General features: G+C 37.2%; 1 long non-coding RNA gene across 1 annotated transcript; it reads left to right on the plus strand.

Annotated features, from left to right (window-relative positions):
- Nucleotides 1-5,943: 5,943 nt before the first annotated feature.
- LOC139447528 (uncharacterized) lies at nt 5,944-8,588 on the plus strand. Its single transcript, XR_011652030.1, has 3 exons — nt 5,944-6,030; nt 6,988-7,053; nt 8,518-8,588. It is a non-coding gene; the product is annotated as an uncharacterized lncRNA (long non-coding RNA).
- The last annotated feature ends 16,963 nt before the right edge of the window (nt 8,589-25,551 follow it).

Here is a 25,551-nt window from a genome sequence, read left to right on the forward strand (position 1 = left end):
TGTAGATAATCGAGTCAATCCAATGATCGACATCATGAGCATCGATCTATGCAATTGGGATAAGAGCCTGACTACCTGATCCCGTTAGTCACCTCTTCTGACAAGCATAGTCACCTCTTGCAGAAAGCCAGGGTTGCTGAAGATCACGTCTCCACCCGGATCTTTACGGGTCTTTTATCGTTCATATTTGCACTTCGTTCGTAAATATAGAACGAGATACTAAGTTGCTTTGAATAAATTATAAGCACATGATATAGGAACGAATTTCATGTCGGCTTTACATAAGTTGGTTATTTTTTTATGAGATGGTCACGTGATGCGCGGTATGATTCTGCACCCTCCAGTGATGTTGTATTTATGGTCGTGTGTTCGCCCTGATAATGTTTTCTGTCAGCACCATACCCGTGCTCGAGGGTTTCACCAGGGAGTCTATATAGACTGTTAAGTATACATAAGTTCAGGAAAAAATATAACAAGTGCCCCTAAAATACGGACGTCATTTGGGACCTTTTGTTTTGTTTTAAATGTTTCTTAGTATTTCAAGATACCAAGTTGACATTTCAACATGCTACGTTGAAATTTCAAGAGTATATACTAAGTTTTAAATAACAAGATGCATACTGAGTTGAAATTTTGAGATAATGATCTTGAAATTTCAAGATAATAAGTTGAAATTCTAAGTTTTTGGCTTGAAATTTGAACGTATGTATCTTGAAATTTCAACTTACTTTCTTGAAATTTCAAGAAAAAACACAACTGTCCCTAAAAGGTTTCCGTACGCATGTAATCTCTGTCATGATATATTAGTTAGAAAAACGTTTCGAATATTACTAACAATTACAAACGACGTTACAGTCATGGCTTCAGAGGAGACGAAAATGTTAAAATTATGGATGGGCGACATAGAGGTCACATGACACAAATCCACATGGATCTTCGGTTTGCATTCCTTTGTCAGACCATCAAACAAAATATGCAAAGTATGTTTGATTCCTCATTAATATAAACCGTTATCAATTTAGGCAGACATTTGAAATTTACAAGGAAATATCTGATAGTGCATCTTCCCTACTCCCCCTGCGGCTATGCCATGCGTAGTCCCATGACCCGCTATGCATGACCCGAGGTAATCGCATGCGCCAGCCCGCACCCAATGCATCTGTCTATGAATATTTAGGGCTTCGTGCCTGCAAAGCAGAAGCCCTATTGTAATTGCAAATATTATTATTATTATTATTTATTATTCCGCCGTTTTTTGTACCAGAGCTACAAAGAGAACCACTGGACAGAATCACTCCAAAATCGACAGCAACATCGGCACCAACGTGACGCAGATATCAGCAAAAATCCAAGGCCGTAGGCGCAATGGCAAAGGGCAGACAACTCAAAACAATTTCAAAAATTTCAATTTCAGCAGCAAATATCTCCGAAACTAAAAGTCCAATGACTACCAAATTTGGCATGCGGCAGCCCAATCAGATGCCCATCAATTTTGCCTCGACGGACAATGTCGCTAAAACGCACCGTTTGGCAGCCATATTGGATTCAAGCTTTTACACATGCATTTTAGCACTTTCTCACCACTTGGCCGCCAAATCTATCTCCTCTGAAACTACCAGAGCAAAGGCTTCAAAACTTTGCATGCTTGGTCTCTATGCACCACACTACAAATTTTCTTAGCGAAATTTTGATATCTGCTTTAATAGCCGCCATATTGAATGCTACTTCCGGCCGAAATTTGTCACCAACATAATGCATGACTTTGCAATTACGTGTTTACATGGAATCTTATCATGCAAAGTAGTTGCAGCAACTGCTTCCTATCTTGCCATTGGCCGCTGAACATTTTCTGTTCTTGAACACATGGCAAAAGTCACGTGGTTTGGTGGCCATATTGGATTGAACATGTTGATAGCGGATTTGTCATTTTGTGCTGGGTTCGCCTCTTCCGCAATCATTTTCTCTGCCTGTATCAGCCACAGTACTTTCAAAATTTGCACATATTTTCTCCATAGTTCAGACATCAACATTTTAGAACCGTTTTCACATATCTCTATTAGTTACGGAAATATAAGAGTTTGCTTCTGATGAAAATACTGTCCTAAATATTTTTTTAAAAAGAATATATCGTCATTGGTTTCGCATAGACATAGTTGTAAATTGGCAGTATATAATAACTTTTTTTGTCGCACATATTTTGTTCTTACATGCATGTCAAAATGTAATTAGTTTAGCGGCCATATTGGATTCTGGAAATTTATCTGCAAACAGCACATCTGCCCAAGTTCTTCGTGAATCAACGTTGAAAAGTGACATGACGCATCAGCATAGCAAGCCGAACAAGTTTTGTTCTTAGTGGCTTGTCAAAAGTTGAGCCATTTGGCGGCCATATTGGATTGAATGCATCAATTGATTAAAAACGGCATAAAACAGCATATATCTCAGACACTATGGACCCAATACCTTTCAAATTTTACATGCGACACCGTCATAAGATACTGATCATTTTACCCCCTAGACTAAAAATTGATAAATTCAACCGTTTGGCCGCCATCTTGGATTTAAGATTTTTTCTTTCAGGTTGCCATGGAAACACAACTTGAAAACCAAATGGCTTGATTTTCACAGCATGTGTAGATACAGACCATATCAAGAATTCTACAAAGTTACAGCACTGTACATTGAACGGTTTATGAGTAATGCTAAAAAAACATTTTTGGCGGACAGACACGCGGACGAACGGCGGACATAATATTCTCCAAATCTGAATAATACGAATGATACATCAAGTCGGGGTTAAGCACAAACACCAATCGCCACCACCATACATGCAACTACAGTCACGATTCAGCTCGCCCCCAAAAGGCATAAAAAAGTACACAAATGACCTTGACCCCGTCACCTTGGTGACCTTGGTTTTTTCGAAATGTTTTTTGTCTTGCTACCCGATTCCGGTGTCAAAACTGCCAAAATCGCTCAAATAACGATTTTTAATTAGGGCTTCGTGCCTGCAAAGCAGAAGCCCTATTGTAATTGCAAATATTATTATTATTATTATTTATTATTCCGCCGTTTTTTGTACCAGAGCTACAAAGAGAACCACTGGACAGAATCACTCCAAAATCGACAGCAACATCGGCACCAACGTGACGCAGATATCAGCAAAAATCCAAGGCCGTAGGCGCAATGGCAAAGGGCAGACAACTCAAAACAATTTCAAAAATTTCAATTTCAGCAGCAAATATCTCCGAAACTAAAAGTCCAATGACTACCAAATTTGGCATGCGGCAGCCCAATCAGATGCCCATCAATTTTGCCTCGACGGACAATGTCGCTAAAACGCACCGTTTGGCAGCCATATTGATTGAAGCTTTTACACATGCATTATCATGTGCTATTCTGGTAGCTTATCTCCTGACGAATACAGAACACTAAACCATTTGACTGTAGCTCAATTGAGAAGGATGTTACAACATTTTAAAGAGGGAACTCTTTGGCCCCCGTCCATAAACTTGCCATATAGCAGAACTTTAAACACTTGTAACTCGGCTAAAACTGGTCCGATTTCGACCAAACTTCGTGTGTTTGTATACACTGGGCTTGTACATAGCCATGTTTAATTCTAGCGACATAGAATTCAAGGCTACGGAAAGAAAAATGAAACAGAATTCATGTATAACAACATACTTTAACCTATTGTACCTCACCAGACCATCCAATAGCTGTCAGACCAGGCACTCTTTAGTATATATGCAGTTCGATATTGAAATGCATTCACAAAATCACAATACAGCAAACTGTGATCTGACTCTGAGAATGTCATTTTGTGGGGAAAACAGTGGTATTTTACGACACTTCAAACTTGTTCAGTAAAGACGCACAAAGAAGCGTCCTTGCTCTTGGCGCTGTACGCTATAGAATTGTCTGTAAACCTGTGGTGTAGGTTTGTTGGTTTCATAAACAAGTCCGTGGTCTTTGAGTATAATTTTCAGCGAACTGCGAATCCGTTGATCCGCTATCGACTACCGAGATCACTAATCGGTCTCGGTGAATTCGAGTGTACATAGTGCAGGTAAACAACGCAAGCAGAAACGGACTATAGAAATGTATTTTAAGAAAGAAGTGACAAAAGCTGCGGTAAAATATCGGCATAAGCCCCGTTCACAGCATTTCAATCTTCTTAGAACATTGATAATGTGCTCGCAAAGGACTTCTCAATAGGCACACGTACTTCTTGAATTAGTACCGACCTTGTGGTGGTTGTAATGTTCTACCCTGTTTCCTGGTCAACTGCAGCACTTTTCTATCGCTTAATTTACCGATGTCAAACAAACTTACTTCCTTATGCCACTAGCGCACGTCTGCAGAAACGGACTATAGAAATCACGTGTCAAGATCCTCATTCGGCTATGTCTGAAAGTTTAATACTCGGGCTCCAATGCATTGTCGTGCACTGACTGTCTGACCCTAATGGCCAATATACACCTTGAAGCTATACTGTATCTGCTTCCCTAATAGCAATAGGGATGGATAAATGGGGTGCACTGGTGCGTGAATCAGTGTAAAGGTATAGCGAGCGATAGCTATAGCGGGGAAACTGGAACTGTATTGTTTCCCAGGTCGTGTATTGACTGTGTGAGCCAGTCCTGCTCTCGACCAATACAAATTGTAGATATATAGTTTGATGCACAGAATAATTATGCATGTGCAATAATCTGACATCAACTACATTGCAAATATCACAGTGTCTTTTCCATTGAACAATAATATACCATCAATAAATAGAAAACAAATTCGCCCAGTAGAATCAATGTATAAAGAAATATCTTCCTTGTAAAAACAGTTTGTATTTTGTATGTTGGCACCATGTCTATATTCAATATTACATGAAGACGCACTAATGATTCTTATTTTGTAAAAGTTGCAATTTAGGATGGGATTGTCTGTTACCACGCTTAATTGTAGTCACATCGTGTAGAAACAATCGCGTGTCGATAAAGCCGGCAGAAACGGACTATACTGCAGGCTGCTATAAGAGATATCTGCTCACACGGACTATAAGACCACACCGGCGTGGAGTGGTCTGCTGTTGAAACATAAATGATAGTCAAAGGGTTATTTACACTTGTAGATGCGTTGTTACAATTAAGTCTGTATATACTATGAAGATCGAGTGCACAAGTACAAATTGCTTCGACGGAAAACGAAGTTGGTTCAGCCCCTAAAGGAACGAAAAAGTAGGCAGCGCTTGCTATTAGCGGAATTGCCTATAAAAATATATGAGTTACGTCCCTTAGCCAGTGTATATACAAGCTCCTCACAGCGATAGTACGTTCCCGGAGCTCTCTATACTATCGCTGCCACCAGTCAAAACTCCCCACTGTGAATAGGTGGCCACAACCATGCTTGGAGTTGAACTCGCAACCGAATGACCATTATGTTTACAAACAAGTGACGACTGTCGTGACGCCGAATACACTTATCGCTGCTAAATTACTTTTTTCGTTTGTCAATTTGAATTTCTGTTTCATTAAAACTATCATGTTATTAATAAAGTAAGAATGTAAGGGAGAAGTTGGTTGATTTTCCGTTAGTCTGCAATCTCTAACCAATCTGATTATCAAAACAACAAAGTGAATTCATCTGGAAAACATGGTCAGTCGTAAACCTTTTCAAATTGAAATATGATGGCATTCCCAAAGACATAAACAAAAGTATAAACGTTACTACATATGGGGTTGGAGGGCAAATTTCAAGATTCTTGAAATGGCCGCGCCCACACTGGTGGCAGCGATGTTACCGAGAGTGTAACGAAGGTGTCACGCGCTGGGAAGGAGCTTGGTGTATATAATGACCAAGCTCCATCCCAGCGTATGACACATTTTTCATCATTGGATGTGCAGAGCAAACGCTGTTAGGAGTTTCTCGAGCCGGCAAGCAGTCTATATCCGGACTGTATATTGTGTATGTTCGGGGAAGCCCTACGAAGTCGTGTAAATGCTTTTTGAACTAACAAAGCAACTTCGATAGGTAGGTTTCTACAATATAACATAATGGGGTCCTAATAGTGATGTGCTTTGACATTTCTAACCGTTTTCTGTGATAACTCAAGCAGTTGTATGTATTAGCTTTCGGATTATTCCGTCCCGTCACCTATTTTCGTGGTATTTTGATATCACGTTAGAATAACCATACCAAGTAATTTCATTCATATTACTTGTGTCACGCATGTGATCTAGGATGTGTTCCTTCCGTTTTAGTGTCAAACGAGGATTCTATATCTGAGATACACTGATTTTCTTTCACTTGTAACTCTGTATACATTTGTCTGATTTTGACTAGTTTTTGTGTCCATGTACAATTACTGGTGGCAGCCACAATTCCCCAAAATTACGGGATATTGATATCATTAAAAATAACACTTCCGAATAGTTAATATCTCTGTATTTTATTTAAATACAACCTGGTGAAAGTTTTGAAATAAATGCATTCTTCTAGGTTATGTATTAATTGCATTATTGGCATGACAGTATGATCTCTATTCTAACGAATAACCCCAGGGAGATTAATATTGTTTATGTTTCAAGCAAATTGATATAGTACTGAAGATAAAATGTTGATATTGAACACACTTATTACAGAAAAAACATAACCAGTATATCCCCAACAAATATAAAGGTCAACTCAGTACATGTAGTGTGTTGCTGGTTCTGGACAAGAGCATTATAGTATCATACAATTATTCCCAAATTAAAACAAATTTAGCCGATTCACGTTGCTAATATATTTTATTACATTTCGCAGTAAATAAACATGCAAAAGTATTGGTTTCAACAAAATGACGTACGGTTCATGTTATGATCACAATACCATGTACACTTTGATTGTTTGTTTAAGTCTACACTCAGATGTATTCCAGGTAAATAAGGATTGTTTGTATATAATGACTTTGACCTTTATATTAAATATTAAGTTACTGTGTTCTAGGGAACAAAGCATAAAAAGAAGTTAAATTTCCACTGAAGAATGTCATCACAAGATACATTGGTTGCGGTAAGTTCATTGAAACATTTCAATCACAACCATGCTCTTTTAATTGACATCAATCAAGTGCCAATGTATGTGATAACATCAGTGATGTTTCTCCACAACCACATGTTTGTAGAATAAAAAAAAAAGAATAATACAACAGACTATTGATGTTCATGGAACAATTCCTGAAATTCATTTAAATATTAACATGATAAGTGCTCTGTATAGAACATCATTTAACAAAGAAGCATTGCTATGAACAGCATTAGAGAAGCATAATAATTGTCAAGTTGTACATATAAATAAACAATTGGCACATTTTATCATTTCTCATGTAACAAGGAAACAGTACAGTAATAAGAGTTACAAGTTCACCTACTTTAAACTGGGTCATTCTTACATAAACTAATTTCAACTTCAGGTTATAACCATTGAAATGAATATACCAGACTAACATGATTATTTTTTTTTAAAACACTTGTGGCAAAATTCCAAGGACAGATTCATTAACATGTTTGAATATGGGTGGAAGGAAATGGCAGAGTGTTGAAGTTACTGATATAAAAGATGGAGGTGTAATATTTTACCTTAGTAATATGGTTTAAACCTGTTGTTTGGATACGCAATAAACTATTGGATGTATTGATTCAAGTTTTAATTCTGTGTCCAAAATTCAAAAGGGTAGTAATTACATTTAGCATAAAACTGGCCTGATAACTACACCGGCTATAATAAATACTCTCCTTTTCACATATACCTGATATCATAACTATTTGATGGTGATTCATGAACACATGCTTATGATATAGTCGGAAAAAGAAAATGGACACTACTTTAAGTAAAGGTTATGGAATGTTTTTGTCACTTTTCTTTACATACATACCATGTAGTAAAACACAAATAATACTTGAAAATTGATACACATTAAAACAATGTAAATCTCATGTGTGAATTTCATCGTCATCAACACCCCTTTATGGGACTTACTCCACCGTCGAAAATACAATGTGGAGGGACCCGTTTATGGAACTCACTCCACCGTCGAAAATACAATGTGGAGGGTCCCTGGGGTGTTTTAGACTTGAAATAAAATAAAACATTATGAAATTGTATACAGAATTCAAACATGAATAGCTTCAACACCCCTTTTTGGGACTGACTCCACCATCGAAAATACAATGTGGAGGGTCCCTGAGGTGTCAAATAACCACAACAAAATCAATTCCAGTTTCATAAGAAAACTCTACTAAAATTAGTGTCCATATTGTGTTTCTCACCATATCATAAGCATCTCTTTATGAATTATTGTCAGATAGTTATGAAACAACTTCTTCCTGAATACATGAGTGCATCTTTTCTTTCCAGAGTACATATTATATCAGGTTGTTGCAAATGTAAATACTACTTCTTGAATATTGGATACATCGGTAGGTTTTTGTGTGTCATATAATCAGGTTTACACATTGTGACATCCCTTGTGTACAGGTACATGATGCACACAGGAAATATTAAATGGGCAGTCCCCAATGAACAACCAGGAGCCATGATTATACAAGGTAATATTTCTCCATGCCATTATGGTAACATCAGTAACTTTAAACTCTTTAAGTGTCATGTAATGGTTTTATCATATTAGAATGTATAACATGTAATTCATAGAATAATTGAGAATAATTGAGAAAGCGCCATAAGGTGACATGAGTTTCTTTTCTTTTAGGTCAGTTGAAATATATACATGCGAAAATGTAAACATATAAATAACATATACAGAGAAGAAAAATTATATTTTAACAGGTAAAATCAGAAATTGGCCCCAGGTCCACATTCATGATAATACAAGTACAGTCCATTCATATTTTGTAGAACATGCTTTTGCAATAACAGTCACAAACATAAATACAGGTCTATAATTATGATGAATACAAGTACATTTCATTTGTTTGTATGTTGTTTAATGCAGCACTCGGCAATATTCCAGCTATATGATGGCAGTCTATATATAATCAAGTCTGGCCCAGACAATCCAGTCATTGACACACAATTGTGATCCAATGACATGCATCAACCAAGTCGGTGAGTCAGACAATCTGATCCCAATAGCCGCCTCTTACAACAAGCATAATCACCTTTTGTGGCAAGTATGTAGTGCTTAAGACCTATTCTACCCTGGATATTCAGAGGTCAGAACAAATCAAGCATCTTTTATGAAATGTTGCTGCTTTCACAGCTACAAAAGTCATTATTTATAAATACAGATGATAAAACATGTAAGTGTTTTTCATTAAAGAGATTTACAAATTGGTTTAGATAAGCACTTTTCAGATATACATGTTTATAATTCTTCAATATATATACATAATATGTACAGTGCACCTTATGTACATATGATATTATACACAAAATAATTGAGCATGTGCAATAACTTCACATGAACTAAATTAAAAATATGAGTGTCTTTTCAATCAATAAAATCACATCCATTACTTCATCCAGTAGAATCGATGTACTTTTCAACAACAATATTCCTTGTAAAATCAGAAGTTATCCTCAGATCCCCATTCATGATAATACAAGTACAGTCCATTCATATTTTGTAGAAGATGCTTTTGCAATAACAGGCCTATAATTACGATAAATACAAGTACATTTCATTTGTTTGTATGTTGTTTAATGGAGCACTCAGCAATATTCCAGCTATATGATGGCAGTCTATATATAATCAAATCTGGCCCAGACAATCCAGTCATTGACATCACAAGCATCTATCCACACAATTGTGGTCCAATGACATGCATCAACCAAGTCGGTGAGTCAGACAATCTGATCCCAATAGCCGCCTCTTACAACAAGCATAATCACCTTTTGTGGCAAGTATGTAGTGCTTAAGACCTATTCTACCCTGGATATTCAGAGGTCAGAACAAATCAAGCATCTTTTATGAAATGTTGCTGCTTTCACAGCTACAAAAGTCATTATTTATAAATACAGATGATAAAACATGTAAGTGTTTTTCATTAAAGAAGATTTACAAATTGGTTTAGATTAGCACTTTTCAGATATACATGTTTATAATTCTTCAATATATATACATAATATGTACAGTGCACCTTATGTACATATGATATTATACACAAAATAATTGAGCATGTGCAATAACTTCACATGAACTAAATTAAAAATATGAGTGTCTTTTCAATCAATAAAATCACATCCATTACTTCATCCAGTAGAATCGATGTACTTTTCAACAACAATATTCCTTGTAAAATCAGAAGTTATCCTCAGATCCCCATTCATGATAATACAAGTACAGTCCATTCATATTTTGTAGAAGATGCTTTTGCAATAACAGGCCTATAATTACGATAAATACAAGTACATTTCATTTGTTTGTATGTTGTTTAATGGAGCACTCAGCAATATTCCAGCTATATGATGGCAGTCTATATATAATCAAATCTGGCCCAGACAATCCAGTCATTGACATCACAAGCATCTATCCACACAATTGTGGTCCAATGACATGCATCAACCAAGTCGGTGAGTCAGACAATCTGATCCCAATAGCCGCCTCTTACAACAAGCATAATCACCTTTTGTGGCAAGTATGTAGTGCTTAAGACCTATTCTACCCTGGATATTCAGAGGTCAGAACAAATCAAGCATCTTTTATGAAATGTTGCTGCTTTCACAGCTACAAAAGTCATTATTTATAAATACAGATGATAAAACATGTAAGTGTTTTTCATTAAAGAGATTTACAAATTGGTTTAGATTAGCACTTTTCAGATATACATGTTTATAATTCTTCAATATATATACATAATATGTACAGTGCACCTTATGTACATATGATATTATACACAAAATAATTGAGCATGTGCAATAACTTCACATGAACTAAATTAAAAATATCAGTGTCTTTTCAATCAATAAAATCACATCCATTACTTCATCCAGTAGAATCGATGTACTTTTCAACAACAATATTCCTTGTAAAATCAGAAGTTATCCTCAGATCCCCATTCATGATAATACAAGTACAGTCCATTCATATTTTGTAGAAGATGCTTTTGCAATAACAGGCCTATAATTACGATAAATACAAGTACATTTCATTTGTTTGTATGTTGTTTAATGGAGCACTCAGCAATATTCCAGCTATATGATGGCAGTCTATATATAATCAAGTCTGGACCACACAATCCAGTGATTGACATCATGAGCATCTATCCACACAATTGTGATAAAATTAAATGCATCAACCAAGTCGGTGAGTCAGACAATCTGATCCCAATAGTCGCCTCTTACAACAAGCATAATCACCTTTTGTGTTGTGTTGCTTAAGACCTATTCTACCCCGTATATTCAAATCATGCATCTTTTATGAAATGTTTTTATGCTTTCACAACAAGGTGCAATAACATTCCAGTGTCTTTTGTTGAACAAAATTTACAATCTTGATAAAATAGGCACTTTTCAAGTAATGACATGGTAAAGATTGTTTTCATCACTGTTATTTTGACAGCTATATTCATAATCTGATCTCAACAGCTTCATGGTACCCAAAGTATGTAGGAAGAATTTTCGCAGATACATTCTTTAGTCCTCTGACATATACATGGTCAATAAGCGTTCCGCCTTCAGTAGTAGGTTCTGATACAATCTGTGTAAAACCATTTGATTCCATTAAAGTCAGTATGGAAGATGATGAAAACACATTTTCGTTGAAATCACCCATGATAATGGCTCGACCACAATGCTTATCAAGTTCCTGAACAAGCTGTAATAAATACTTTTTGAATATATCAACTGTGTATGAGTTTGGCCTGTAGATTATAACAACATGAGCTTGTAGTTGCATGACATAAAATGCCAGATACTCTAAATTGGATACTGGTAACTGAGCAAATTCACATGTTTTCACATCACTAGAATAGACTGCAACACCACCATGACTCTGATTCTTTAGTTCCATCAGTATTGGTTCAGATGATTCATAGGACTGTGATCTGGGTTTATGATGAAATGTATATCCATTAAGTTTAGCTTGATCAGCTCGGTGGGAATCAGATAACCATGTTTCTGTCAAGCAAATGAAATCAGCTTCAAAAAACCTCCTGTCATTCTGCAAATCTTGAATGTGGGAATGAAGGCCCTCAATGTTTAGCATAGTCAAGGTACATGTAGGATCACTATCATGTATACTCTGATTTGAAGGCATGAACTTTGGCATACTAGACAATGCTGCTTCAACTTTTTCACTGCTGTATATCACTGACTGGTTAAAATCCTGAATGATCAGACCATCAAGAGAGGATACTCGACTTAATGCCACATAAGCTTGTCCTGCTGCAAATATCTTGTCTAATGAAACGACAGCTTTGTTAACAGTTATTCCTTGTACTTTGTGTACTGTGCAAGCCCAGGCTAATTTCAGTGGATATTGTCGTCTAATGCCTCCATTGTTTGTAACAGTTTCCTCTAGTGGCTCAATGGGTGTGCTGTTAGAGTGTAATGCAGTTGAAGTTCTTTTCATTTTTCGCAATTTCTCACCAACATAGTCATTGTCAAATACAACATATATTCTCGAAGGGAATGTTTCACCATCAGTCAAACATATGTGGTTAATAGTTCCAAAGACTCCATTCACAAGACCATCTGATGTATCAATATTTTTTGTGATCATCACACGAGCACCAATTGCAACATTGAGACTTTTTTGTAAGACTGAGTTATAAACTCTCTCATGATGGTTTTCTCTCTTTTCAAGTTTTCCTGTTTTTGCATTTCGTGAGAAATCTTGTGCCTCAATGGAAATTGGATCTGAGCATATAGAATGAAGAGTAGCGACATTGAACTCATCAACCTGAGCATTTGTTGCGAAAATGTGAATGGTATGTGGATCATCTTCATCAGTTTCTCGTTGCTTGAGCATATCTATATCACTTGTTTCAAGAGGTTCTGACTTTTTTCTGGTTCGTAATCGATTTAGAACTTCTGCGAATGCAGGGTCTCTTTGTCTCATGATTTGGGTCAATTCTGTGATAGAGAAATTATCATTCCACAGGTCATATCCATTTATGCCAACATATAATGGTTTGCTCATAACAGGTGATAACTGATAAAAGTCTCCAACAGCAATTACAGATACATTTCCAAATGGTGAATAATCAGCAGTTTGTTTGATCTGTCTCAGTCTACCATGAATGTACGTTAACAGCTTATGATCAACCATTGAAATTTCATCGATGATGAGAATGTGAATGCTTTGCAGCTTTGCTCGAAGGCTATTGATCTTTTCCTCACTAAGTGGCTGGTATGGCAGTTTTGCATCAATTCCAATTGAAAGTGCACTGTGTATTGTGGATGCATTAATGTTAAATGCAGCAATGCCAGTAGGAGCTACCAAAAGTACAGACATATCATCTGGGTTATTTTGCATGGGTGCTAGCAGTCGTGTAGATTCATAGCAAATTGCCTTGATCAAATGGCTTTTTCCAGTACCGGCTCCACCAGTCAGAAATAGGTTAAATGCTTCAGGATTTTTGCCTTTCTTTTTATCCAAACACCATTGTCTTATTTTGTAGAAAACACCAGCTTGTTCCTCATTCATTGATCTCATTATTGTATCTGCTTCTGCTTTTGACACTGTACTCTGAAGCACCTCTGTTTTACATTGTGTCTTATCAGTGTGTAACAAGTCTGGCATGTTTTTAACTGATTCAGTTTCAGCTTCCTCATCGGACATGTTAGTATGCTCATCTTGACATTCTATTCTTTCAGATTCAGTCTCTGGACAGATTTGAGCCCAAGCGTCTTGCAGTTGATCTGATTGTTCAAGCAATTCCTCTGCTTCATCAATAGCATCACCATCCTTCTCAAACATTGCTTTGTTTCTGTCAACAATCTCTTTCACAGTTTCTACAGGACAGTTCTCAATCTGAACAGCACCAGTTTGATAGAAATCTTCAAATGAATTGAAGGAAGGTGGTTTTAACTGAGTATCAAATGTGTATGGCAAGAATAGCTGTAGTATACTGTGGTAGTATTTCTCTGGATTCTTTGTACGGGAAAATCTGGCATATCTGATAACTGCGGCATCAGTTCGTGTTCGTTTCTTCACATGACCAAGGCCATTTTGCAATGTTACTATTGGACTTTGCGGTTTAGAAACTCTGGATACTTCAGATTTTGACACCACTCTGTATTCCGAACAAAAAGTAGCAAGACACATGTTATTGAACTCATTATCTTTTGGTCTATTCTTGTATCGATCAACAATGCTGGTCATCCACATTTCATCTTCATCTAGTTCACCACTCTGTTGTTTGTTTTTCAAAATTTTAAGAGGCAAACTCATTCTGACAGGGTCTACAGTAGGAATGAACTGTACTTTGCGTGATCCTTCTTTCAATCTTAAATTGCAAACTCGAAAGACAGCTTCCTGAGCACTCACTTCTCTATTGTGTAGGTATACAGCACCAAGTTTCTTGAGAGCAGATTTTGCATCAGTGTTATCATTATTGGCTTCCTTTTGTGCATGATTCAACAGTAATCCCATTTCTCTTTCTGCCTTTGAGATATACGAAATGATGTATACAACACAGGAGTAAGCATCAACAACATACTGAATATCCATGTTAGCATTCCAACATCTGAGGAGGTCTGGATTGTACTGATTGACCCATACATCATTGGGATTGCGTTTCATGACAATGTTTGTCTTTTTGGCTACAGTATCACATGCTAGTTGAAACATATCTTGTGAAATACCAATAGTGTTGAACAATGCATCAACCGACTCAAATGTTTGCTCATCATCTGTTAGTGCTTGCCAAATCAGTTTCAAAATTGTTTTTGCACCTGGGATTGTCATCACTTTCACATTTTTTAGATATTCACAGAGTTCTTCAAGAGTATTTGGCAAATCCTCTTTTGGTTCAATCTTGTCTTCACCTCCTGATCGTGAAATGAATGTTTCATTGCTTGGTGGACGAGGAAAATTGAATCTGCATGTTGTGCCATTTTTCTTGCATGTCTTTGAATGTCTTTTGCTGTGTTTCTGGACACTATTGACTATATTGAACAGTTCCTCATCATTCTCAACAGAAGGCATTTCACATGTTACATATTTGTCAATGAAGGATTTTACTGCGTCATCATTGTCTTTGTCAACTTTTGGAGAATTCTCAACCCAGAAAAGGCAGTGAGTGTGAGGGGAACCTCGATGCTGGAATTCAACACGATAGAAATAATCTTTTATCTTTCCAATTGGCTCTGCTGGAGACATGATAACCTCTTTCAAGAAGCAATGAAATCTTTGGTCAAACATTCGGGCTGCTGTCACTGGGTTCTTTCTCAGTACAGAACATTTTTCAGACCAGTCAAGTTCAGTGGCTTTACGTTTATCACCTTCTGCTCTCAAAATTGTTTCAATCATTTCTGGCCATCTCATGTCAGCTGATGAAAATGAACAAAACCAGGTTGGAATACCAAGTTGTCTTATCATTGCAAACAAATCTTTCTGAGCAGACTGCCAGAATGGTGGAGTTCCTCTTATGGGTTTCAAGAACTTGTAGCCTTCATCAAATTTTAATATTTCTCTCAAAGAATCAGAATCTGTCAGATGTTCAGCGGTAACTTTTCTATTGTGTGACTGTGATCCCTTTCGCATTGCAATGGAAACATTTGACATAACCTGTTCAACTTCGGAGAGATACTGAGCATAAAATATGTAGTCAGTGTTTTGGGCAAATCGGCGATCAGCGTTCATGAGGCGTGTATGTAGGTAACGAGCAAGTGTGATTCTCTCATCACGATCATCATGGAAGGTAGGGGACCCTGAAGGGAACAGTACTGGAAAGGATCTTGCTTCATTGCTTTTGTCTGTCAATACTCGTACAGGATTATTTTCCTCAGCAGGTGCAACACAGGATATCAAGTGTTGATCAAGTACTTCTTGGCCAATATCAACAGGTTGTAGACACGTATTCAACAGTAATCCATGCTCTTTCTGAGACTCAGTCATTTCCATGTTTGAACCATCCTTGTCATCATCACTTAGTGTGTCAGTATCACAAGCATTAGTTTCATCTTTCTCATCAATAACCGGCAAAGGATTGACCCAGTCTGCATTAAAATTCACATCTGTGTACCATTTGTTAGATGTCTGAAGATATTCCAAAGCATTCTTTAAATGAGTCTTGTTTACGAACTGATATTGATAATGGCCTTTGTAAGTAATCTTTCTTTTTAGTTTAACTCTGATCATCTGATCATCTGTATCACATCTCGGTAACATACTGGTGCTTTTCTGAATGTTAGAAGGAACACATACTACAGGCCCATGTACACCATGTTGTCCACCTTTTGGTAATGCCATCATTTTCATGAAAGGAATATTCAAGGCAATCAAGTGCTGCTCTAGTTCATTTAGACATTGCAGTTGCATAGGAATAGGGTTAAGTTGAAGATTGTTCACTACTGCTTCTGCAGGCATTTTTCCAGACAAGAGTTTTCTGTGACAAGTATGACAAATCCACAATGTGCCTTCTGGACTATTGACAAATGAACACTGGTCATCACAACTGTCTGTGCATTGGTGTAGGTAGGAGTCTGTGATGCATTTCTCAGATACCGATGCGACATTAGTTCCTTTGTTTTCATACAAAGTTCTTTTACATTCAACAACCGATTTTTTGAAAAGCCTCCGATGACAAACAGAGCACACATATTCAGGACCTTGACATATGTTTCTGACAAAGGATGTTGCAACATTCTCCATTATTTTCCTTTCTTTTGTGATTTTCATAGCTCTGGCAGAATTTTTCTCTTTCAAATTCTCTCTGTATTCACTGCTAGCTTTATACTTTGCAATGCTTGCGGATTTAACAGTTTCTCTGTGGTTTGCATCTTTGGCATATTTGTCAGTGCTCCTTGTTTTTACAGCTTCCCTGTGGTTTGCATCTTTGGCATATTTGTCAGTGCTCCTTGTTTTTACAGATTCCCTGTGGTTTACATCTTTGGCATATTTGTCAGTGCTCCTTGTTTTTACAGATTCCCTGTGGTTTACATCTTTGGCATATTTGTCAGTACTGTATGATTTCAAAGTTTCTTTGTGGTTTGGGTCTTCAGAATATTGTTTTCTACTGTATGCTTTCATGTGTTCTCGGTGTGCTTCATCATTTGCATATTGATTTGAACTGGACTTTTTCTTGCGGTTTCTTAATTCAGGTACACTGTGATACTTTTCTTTATCTTTAGTCTGTTTGCTCTTTTTCACATTCAAATTCAGTGTTTCACACATATCTTTCTCTGGTTTCCTTTTGGCTGTGATATATTCTCTTTTAGCTTTTGCCTGTGCATATTTTCCTTTTGTTTTTTTTGTTTGTCCTTCATCAGGTGTCCCTTCATGAGCATCAGTGCATACTTTGTCATCAAGTTTTTGTTTTTTCAACACTGAGGGTTTGTCAAATACAGACTGGTTGGCATTTCTCTTTCTCCTTGTATTAGCACTGCAATTCATATGTTTCTCACAATATTTGTCTGTGCACGAGTTTCTCAAGGCACTAACTGTGTTGACACAAACAACAACTTCATAATGAGATCCACCAATATGATTTAGATATATGGCTTTGTCAGTATTTGATGTGCCTGAATTGATCTGACTGCTTGAATATCTCAACCATCTGTTGTCAGTGTATGTGCAAATGTCAATTTCAAGTAGATTTGCAGCTGCAAGAATTTCTAGTTCTGTAGCCCATGTTCCAATGTACCACATTCTTGACTGAGATATGTATTGTTCAACTGACTCGTAACCTGGTCTTAAGAAGTGATTGAAGAGTTCAGCATGTTCTTTCAAGTGTGTCACAACAGCCAGTCTGATTTTCCTGTGGTTGTTTTCTTTGCCAGAGATTGCATATGAAAGACTTCTAAAGAAGCAATTGCCATCACCTTCAATAGACACTGTTCTGCATGGTTCACCAATTTCCACACCAAACTCATGATCTTGACACTTTGCTACACATTGGTGTTGAATGTCAAGCTTATTGCACAACTGTTCACATACATTTGATGACACAGGGCAGAATAGCATTGCATGTTTGTCAGTTGCAATTATGTCCACATCTTGTGAGTTCTCATCAGGTTCATCAATGTCCACCACATCATCATGATCAGTCTCATTGGTTTCTCTTGCAGTGTCAGACCAATTGTCCATAGAAATGGCATGTGCCTCAACGCCAGATATAATTCTCAGTGCTGTCGCTTCAAATTGGGTGTCTGCTTTCAAATTCCTTGAATGTGCAAGGTTCAAACAATGGTTATAGACCTGAAGGAGATTTGTGTACTCAATACAAATGCTAGTGCCATGAGGTACTTGTAATCCTGCAGCGTTTCGAGAATGTGAATCAAATACGTAGTATTTGTCATTTTGTTCCATAACAGCAAATGTTGCTTCTCCAAATGTCACAAAAGTAGAGTTATGTTCGGAAAATATGGTTTGAAGTGCAGCATCAAGACACATCACTTGTGGAAGGTTTAGGTCCATATCCTTCATCAAAAAGCCACTCAGAGATTCACCAAGCTCAATTGTAAATTGTTGACCAAAGTAGGGTACACTTCGAGGAATTTCATCCAGCAGAAGGTATGCATGACGAGAAGTTGACTGTCTATTGTTTAGTATGTGTTGATAAAGTATGTTTCCAGCACAAAGAACAGTGTCAAGATCATGTGTGTCCCATAAGGAAATATCTTTAATTGCATTGAACAGCATAGCAGATGTACTGTTAGCTACACACTGTTTACCACTGTGGTTACCAAATCTTGCATGACTTTGATCAAACGTTCCTTGTACACATGGTGTTTTTCTAATGACAACTTCATGAAACTTCTTTGAGGTTTCTGCATTGGGCATAGGTTCAGGCATAGGTTCAGGCATAGGGTCAGGCATTGGGTCAGGCATAGGTTCAGGCATTGGGTCAGGCATAGGTTCAGGCATTGGGTCAGGCATAGGTTCAGACATTGATTCGGGCATAGCTTCAGGCATTGATTCGGGCATAGATTCAGTTTCAAGTATATGATCAGTTTGACGACAGGTTTTAACGAGGCTGCCATCCTCGGTATCTTTGTATGGGAGGTGATACGCCTCAGTCATTTGATCAGAGTTTGTGGTTTCACAACAGGTTTTAACGAGGCTGCCATCCTCGGTATCATTTTTAGGGAGGCGATACTCCTCCATCTGTCGTCGCGCCCTCAGGTGCTTCTCTTCCATCTGTCGCTGCATGGCCTGCACCTTCCTCCAGTTCTTCCTCTGTGGCATCTCTGAAACAGAAAAAAGAATGAGGATAAGATATATGGATGAACAAGTTCTTTATTACAATTAGGAGCATTGTTTTAGTGTAGGTTCTAACAGTTACAATTAGGAGTAATGTTTTTGTGTAGGTGATAACTGTTAGAACCTACACCAAAACAATGCTCCTAATTGTAATAAAGAACTTGTTCATCCATATATCTTGTCCTTACTCCAACTCCTAATGCTTTTCAAAGAAACATAAGTGATGAAATACTCATTCCAACAACTATACTCCTTGAATAAGTTCGTACTTCCCCCAACTAAATTCAAATCTAAGGGTAAACTCATTGCACACATTATATGTGTCTGCACTATAATTGGCACAGTTACAAATATACTTACTTATATATAGCATGTGACTTTAGTTATTGAAACCTATATGACAGATGTTCAAAAGGCACTGTGTTTGCAAAAATGTGGCATTCAGAAAAAATGAAAGTTTAGTAACTAATCTCTCAGTTTGCCATTATCATCTCAACTTTAAGATGTCCAGGTGTGTATTAAGGAGAAACATTCATACTGTGTTTTTGCAGCAAAAATACAAAGCATCTTATAAACATGCCTTGACAAGACGGTGGTTGATGGGTAAGCAACAAATTTGGGTTTGATGATTGAAGAAACAATAGTTTCAGGTTTCACACTGAATTACAACACGTTTAGATTTGTGATGTTCATATTGACAAATCCTTAAAAATATTCTTCATAGTTCTTAAAGAGACAATGGATTATAGAACTTTAATATCTTCAGCATTCACATTTGCACAAAAATAATTTTTCATCAAATTGTGTTTTTTTTTAAACAGCACATAGCTACACTTTGAAAGAAATGACAACACCCTAAAGTTTTGATTATTTCATCTTGTTTTTACGACATGGACAATCTGATGCACAACAAAATGTCAACAGACACATCCAATCTAATGAAAGGTATATCAATTTTCTTGCACCACGTTAATGTGTAAATGAATGTTATTTTAGTAAATTGCACAAATAGCAGACTATTGAATGTGTTCCATTCTCTTTGACCTACTTCACATAGATAATCATTATCTCTCAGTTTTATACTACATGTGTTCATTAATGGTGACCAGATTAGTACAGTGTTTTCATAATTTTTTAGAAAAAGTTTAAATTTACATCATATATATTTTTTACAACCACTTCAACATATTTGTCAACGTGTTAGTTCAACACAATGGAAAGATGTGCTTTGTTAGAAGTCCATTTTCTTGCCATAAAACCGTTCAAAGGTAAAATTGATCAGTTGTTTTTCTTGATATGGTGATATTGTGATTCACCCATTGGTAAACGTTCGAAATCCTTCCCTTCCTGTCCTGATTTAACTGAAATATTGTTCAACACAACATTCAACTCAACACACTTAATGCAAAATGTAAAAATTGACACAACACATTGTTTTCTTGACCCTTTAATAAATTGAATATGATACACTCAGTCAATTGCAGCTATATGATGGCACCCAGTAGAGTCTGGATTAGACTATCCACTGATTGGTATACTGAACAACAATCAACATTTTTCAATCTTGTATGATTCAGCATACTGTATTTGTATTGATTATATTGTTGTTTCATGCAACTCAGCAATATTACAGCTATTGTATGACAGGATCAGACAGTGATTGGCATGATGACAATGCATGCTAAGTCTTGAAGTGTCAGCATGCTGTATTGTTTTCATTGTTGTATCATACCATTCAACAATATTTCAGCTATATAATGGCAGCTTGTATGTCACTAGAAAATTGGTGGCCCAGTCGTCTAAGGCGCTGCAATACGCTGTGCAGAGTTGTGGGCATGGAAGAAACGTATGAACGTGGGTTCGAATCCCGGTTCGAATCCCTGTTTGCCCCGATTATGTTTCTAGGTTTGTCAGTTTCCATGGGTTTCCTCCTTAGGCTCACACGCCGCAATACTGTTAAAAGCGGCGTTAAACCAAACTCACTCACTAGAAAATTGTTTGTTCTTAACACTGCACTAAGCAATATTTCAGCTATATGACGGTGAATAATCAAGCCTAAACAGGACTATCAAGTGATTGATATCATGAATACATCAACCAATTCCTGTTAATCGACACTTGTGACAAGAACAATCGCCTCTTGTGACAAGTATATCAGCACATTGTTTTCTTTACCTTTGATTGTTGCCGCACTCAGCAATGTTCCAGCTATATGTCCGCGGTCTGTAATAATAAATAATTGAGTCTGGACCGGAGTCTGGACCTGAGAATCCAGTGATTGGGCATCAATCCAAGCAATTACAGCAGCATAGGTAGCTGAATACCCCCACTCTGCACTATTACAGCTGTATGAAGGCAACCAGTATTTATATAATCAACTCTGTACCACAATACTGTTGTGCCGTATTGTTTTCATTGTTGTTTAATGCCACACTCAATAACATTGCTCAGCAATATTCCAGCTATATGATGGTCTGTAATTAAAGTCTTGACCAGACAATCCAGTGATAGACATCATGAGCATCGATCCACACGATTGGGATACGATAACATGCATCAACAGTCAGCAAACCTGACCATCCAATCCCATTAGTCACCTCTTACAGCTTGCATCATCGCTTATTATGGCAAGCATGGGTTGCTGAAGACCTACTCTAACCGTAATATTCACAGGTGTCCCGTCATTGAACAAACAATACACATCACCTGTTCATTCATTATGTTTAATGCCACTCAGGAATGTTGAAGTTATATGTTGAAGTTATATGATCGCAATCTGAAAATAATAAGACTGGACCAGGCAATCCCGTGATTGAACAACAATCTTGTAGACTGCATTGCACTCAATGGTCAATCAAACCAGTGATTAGTATCGCCTCATGTGATGGCAGCCAGTATACAATCTATATTTTTTCTAATATTACAATAAACAGGCTATACTTACATAAATGCGTCCAAATTACCTCTTCCACAGCATCTAATTTCTCTCCGTAAGCAGCAGTTGAGATGTTAACTTTGTATACTCAAGAAGCTGCCAAGTTTTTCTTTGTATGTGGTATAATGCCATACACAGCAATAGTACAACTGTGAATAATTGCGTCAAACCAATGATTGATATCAGTGAGCACAATTTACATCCTTGAGGATTGATTCCCCACAAAGGTAAATATGTGAAGCCCATTGCTTCTTTTCAGTTGTAGTAAAAATATTGCTAAAACTCTCACTTACTCCCACTTGAAAGTAACATTTATTTAATTGTGTTGTGCATTTTAGAATGTGCAGAGCCGATGTGGTAGCCTACTGGTTAAAGCATTGTCAGGCTTAAGACCCAGATTCGATTCCCACTTGGGTACAATGTGTGAAGCCCATTTCTGGTGTCCGCTGTAATTTTGTGTAGACTGCATTGCTTAAAGCGGTGTAAAACAATACTCACTCAGAAACACACAGTTTCTGATGCTCAAGCTGCTTAGGTTGAAGGAGATAGATTGGCAGCTAACTGAAATGTACCACCATGGTCTTTATATTATTTTTTAGCACCTGTTAGGATGTTTGATGAACAGAGGCACTAGAGTAGCCTAGAGGTAAAAGCGTTTGTTGATCATGCTGTTCAATTCCCCACATGGGTACAATGTGTGAAGCCTATTTCTGGTGTCCTCCGCTGTAATATTGCTGGAATATTGCTAAAAGCGAAGTAAAACAATACTCAAATCTTTCGGATACTGAATTAAGCTGAAGTTTCTTTGTTTGAAATAGATACATTGACAGCTAACTGAAATGTACCACCATAAATTTGTCTTTATATTTAAGGATGTTTGATATTTTGAAAGTGAACAGTAGCCTGGTGATAAAAGCGTTTGTTCGTCACGCTTAAGACCCAAGTTTGATTCCCCACTTCTGGTGTCCCACGCTGAAGTTTCTTGTGTTGAAGGAGATACATCACTGACACCTGACCAAGTGGTTAAAGCGTTCATTCCTCACGCTGAAGACCCAGGTTTAATTGCTATATGAATACAATGTACATCCGCCGTGATCTTACATGAATATTGGTAAAACTGGCTGAAACAATACTCAAAACACAGTCTTTCTGATGCTCAAGCTGCTTAGGTTGAAGGAGGTAGATTGGCATATTATTATATTATTTTTTTACCACCTGTTAGGATGTTTGATGAACAGAGGCACTAGAGTAGCCTAGTGGTAAAAGCGTTTGTTCATCATGCTGTTCAATGTGTGAAGCCCTTTTTCTGGTGTCCTCCGCTGTAATATTTATGGAATATTGCTAAAAGCGAAGTAAAACAATACTCACTCGAATATTTCGGATAGTGAATTAAGCTGAAGTTTCTGTTTGAAATAGCTGTTAATGTATCACCATGAATTTGTCTTTATATTTTAGTATGTTTGTAATTTGAAAGTGAATAGGTTAGGTTAGTGGTTAAAGTGTTCATTCCTCATTCTGGAAACCCGGGTTTAATTCCTATATGGGTACAACGTACATCCGCCGTGATCTTACATGAATATTGGTAAAACTGGCGTAAAACAATACTCACTCACTTAGAGTGTGCATTGAACTTAAATCTTATGTTTGAACTGCAACCTGTCGTTATTTTAAGATGTTTGATATTTTGAAAAAAAGAACAGTAGAGTAGCCTACTGGTTAAAGTGTTTGTTCACCACAGATTCGATTCCCTACTTCTGATGCTGTGACACTCCTGGAATATTAAAAAAGCAGCACAAAACAATTCTCAATTCTCTCATTTCATTCTGTTCTATTGCATTTGACAATGTTTGATTCTGAAATATATAATTTCCAACCACATCAAAAGTACAAATTGACACAACACAGGGTTTGCTTTAGTCTTTATTGTAACTGTAACAATCTTACAATATTGGTCAAACCTCCAAGTTGAAGATTCACCATCCTGTATGCCATACACAGCAATATTGCAGCTATGTGGTGAGGGCCTGTAAATAAGTCTGGACAAGACAATGATTATTATTGTCGTTGATAAGTTTATTGTTTCACGTTGCACTCAGCAGTATTCCATCTATATCACTGCAGTCTGTAAATAATCAGACCAGACTATCCAGTGATTGATATCACGAGCGTCGATCCACACAACTGGGATCAATGACATGCATCAATGAAGTCAGCGATAGAGGCTGACCACCCAATCCGGTTAGTCGCATCTTATGGCAACATAGGTTGATGAACACCTATTCTACCCCGGATCTTCACAGGTTAATTGGAATTGTCAACAACTCACAATCTGGACCAGTAATTGGTATTGTGAACAAACAATCCATGTTCTCAAAACACAATTACAAATCAGACATGCTAAATCTTGAAGATTCAGCAAATTGTTTTCAGTGGTCTGTAGATAATCAAGTCTGGACCAGACGATCCATGATTGAACACATGAGATTGATCCATGCAATTTGGGATACGAAGACATGCATTTGTTTTTATTGTTTAGTGTTTAATGCTGCCTTCCAGCTATATGATGCTGGTCTGTAAATAATTGATTCTGGACCAGTGATTCAATCCATCAAAATTGGGTTATGATGACATGCATCAACCAAGTCAGAAAGTCTGACCACCCGACCCCTACAACCTGATCCTGTTAGTCACTTTTTATGGCAAGCATGAGTTGCTGATTCTACCCCGGTCATCCAGGTACAATTATGAATCTTATAACCTACATCTGTACAGCATACTGTATTGTTTTCGTTCTTTAATGCCATGTGCTGGCAGCCTGTAATTAATCTCATCCAGATTGATCACTTAGTCCAGTGATTAGTATTGTCAGCAGTATTGCAGCTATGATGGCAGCCAGTAAACAATCTATATTTTCTAAGAACATTACAAAAGACATGCTATACTTACATGATTTTATTGTGTCCAAATTATGACCTCAATGGCTTCACTCCAAAATCCAGTTGGTAACCAGCTGGGCACAACGAGATGTGGACTTTGTATACTTCTTTGATGATTTTGATTAAGCTGGTTAATGTTTGTGTCTTTGTTGTATAAAGCCACACACAACAATATTACAGCTACATGATGGCAGCCTGTAAATAATCAAGCCTGGACAATCCAGTGATTGATATTGTGAACAACGATCCACCTTGTCAGGGTACATTGACACATAATCAACAAATCTGGTCAATTTTGACCATCCAATCCA

The sequence above is a fragment of the Haliotis cracherodii genome, unplaced genomic scaffold (assembly GCF_022045235.1).
Source record: "Haliotis cracherodii isolate W230 unplaced genomic scaffold, xgHalCrac1.p SCAF_10, whole genome shotgun sequence".
NCBI classification, from domain to species: Eukaryota; Metazoa; Mollusca; class Gastropoda; order Lepetellida; family Haliotidae; genus Haliotis; species Haliotis cracherodii.